The sequence below is a fragment of the Pinus tabuliformis genome, chromosome 5_2 (genome assembly GCF_031772625.1).
Source record: "Pinus tabuliformis cultivar Carrire ecotype Pingquan chromosome 5_2, CPIR1, whole genome shotgun sequence".
In the NCBI taxonomy this organism is placed as follows: domain Eukaryota; kingdom Viridiplantae; phylum Streptophyta; class Pinopsida; order Pinales; family Pinaceae; genus Pinus; species Pinus tabuliformis.
Window position 1 is genome coordinate 598,622,147 of NC_142306.1, and position 2,930 is coordinate 598,625,076.

Genomic DNA, 2,930 nt, shown 5'->3' on the forward strand with positions numbered 1-2,930 from the left:
GAATACTTGTCATGGCCTGATGGAAGGTCCCATCTACCATAGCTTTATCGATAACACTAGCACAATTTTCAATTGATGTTGAATCACTGGTTAGATATTTAGGTGTACAATTCACAAAAAAATCAATAAAACATAAGTTTAAAGTACTTTTTAACTTTTTTATGGCATGTACAAATTGCGTCTACAACTTTACAAATTTGTCTAAAAAAAATCTATCATTTACGTACAAATATTAAGGCCTAACGAGAAAATATACATTATGTTTTAGAGGAAAAATAACATGCCATTCTTATAAAAAAACATTTTTTTTAGTTATAACAATTTTCCATAAATAAATGTTATATATTTAGGAAGACTATTAAGGAGGATAACAATCATTCCTCCCAACTACTCAAGATAAGCCTAATTTACATAAATGAAAATTATCTATTTGGAAATCTAATCCACTTTCATATATTTCAGCTTTTTACATCATATCAAAATTCATTGTAGAAGTACTACTAACCATCCCTCCAATTTAAGTGATTGTTTTCTTTCTATGCTTGCATAGTTGATAGATTATTTTCTTCTTATGTTAGCGTTAGCACTGATGAGCCATAATATACCATCATTAACTTACATTAACTTTTACTACTATAATGACCAGCTAGATACATCTTAACCCTGTATCTATCAAGCGTCGAGAGGGATCAAATCTCTCGAGGCACAAACCTTTTTTTTGAGTGAAAATTTTGAGGAAAGGTTTGCACCTCTAGAGATTTGATCCCCATCTGTGCTTGATAGATCTAGAGTTAAGATGGATCTAGGATAGTTATATAATATTATATCATATCTATATTTGTACCTATGTGTCTCTTTCTTATTCCCTCTCCCTATCTCACCCACCAAAATACACACTCTCCCTTGTCACTCCCTCTCTCTCTCCACCTTTCCTTGTCTACATCTTTCTTCTTCGCTCCCTCTCTCTCCCCTTCCTCGCCCATCTCTCTCCCTCTCTTTCTCTTTCTTGAGTCCTCTCTCTCTTCCTCCCACTCTCTCCATTTCTCTCCTACCTGCCTCCCCCCCCCCCCCCCCCCGCCACATCACTTTCTCACTATCTCCCTCCCTATGTCTTTCTCTCTCTCCCTCCATCCCTTGTCCCCCCTCTCTCTCTTACCCTTCTCTCCCTATCTCTCTCCTCTCCTCTTCTCTCTCTTCCCTCCTCTCCTCTCTCCCTCACACTCTCTCCATCTCTCCCTTGTCACTCCCTCTCTCTCTCCACCTCAACCTCTTTATGTCTTCGTTCTATCCTCCCTATCTCCCCCCTCCAGTTCTATCTCTCTCTCTCTCCCTCTCTTCTTCTCTCTCTACCCTCTCTCTTCTTTCCTCTCTCTCCCTCTCTCTCCCCATATCACTCTCTCTCTCTCTGCCCTCTAGCTCTATCACTATCTCCCTTTCTCTCTCTCCCCTCCCCGACCCCCCTTGCTCTCTCTCTCTCTCTCTTAAATTTGATCCTATTTTACTGTGTTTAATAAATTATCTAAATTAAAAAAACTCAATCGGTTGTAAAATATTAAACCTATATTTTGGATCAATCATGTCAAAGAAAATACAATAATGAAAAACTTAAAAGAAACATGCATTATCTTTCCTCTATTATTGTTATTCACTTTTCCTTCTCTCATTGCTTGGATCCCTAGCTAAGATGGATCTATGGTGGTTTTAAATAATATTATCTATATTATATACATTTCACATCTTTATAAAAAAGTATTCTCATTTTTAATTTTATTAAAACCTTGGTTTAATTTCTATGGGAATGTTTTTAGTGGTCATGAGGATAGAGGATTTAGATATATCTCAAAAGTAATTATAACCTTTTACCTCTTAGATTTAATTAAAAAATATTAAAAAATAAAATTAAAATAAAATACTTTTAAAATATTTTTATTGTGTAATAAGTTATAGTTTTTGGGCATGTGGTATTGATAAGTCGTGGCATTGGCCAATGGTATTATAATAAAGCTTATTTACAAGTCAATAATATCCATGGTAAAGTGGGGGTGGATATCCATGGTTAAGAATCTTGTCATATTGTTATAGAATATTTTGATTGCGAAATAAATTATGATTTTTGGGCATGTGGTATTGATAAGCCATAGTATTGGCCAATGGTATTGTGACAAAGCCTATTCACAAGTTTATACTATCAATGACAAAGTGTGGGTGAATATCCATGGTTAAGAATCTTGTCATATTGTTATAAAATATTTTGATTGTGAAATATGTTATGTTTTTCAGTATCTGGTATTGTGGTATTCATAAGTGATTGGCCCATGGTATTGTAACAAAGCCTATTTACAATTTAATAATATCCATGGTAAAGTGGAGGTGAATATTCATAGTTAAGAATCTTGTCATATTGTTACAAAATATTTTGATTGTGAAATAAGATATGTTTTTGGGCATGTGGTATTGATAAGCCATGGTATTGTAATTGTAACAAAGCCTATTCACAAGTCAATAACAAAATTAAAATATAAAAATTTGATTTCTTTATTACTTTAATACTTTACTATGAATTGAGCCTTTTTACTCATCCTAGATTGATATTACTTTTAACTGCCCTTTTTATTACTTTTAACTTGTTATTATTAATTGAGCCAATATTTAAATGTTTACACTTATCCTTCACATGATTTAAACTTTTTATTATCTTTTAATTGAGCCAACGTTAGCTACACATCTACAATATACTGGATGATGAATACCATAAAAAATTGTTCCAATTAACATTAGAAACTCAATATGAATACCATAAAAAATTGTTCCAATTAACATTAGAAACTCAATATTCTGGGGCATACTTTCAAATTATAATGATGATTTTCTTTAACATTGAAAATTCCATTGAATATAGTTTTAGTTTTAAAACTTGTCACTCAAATCTA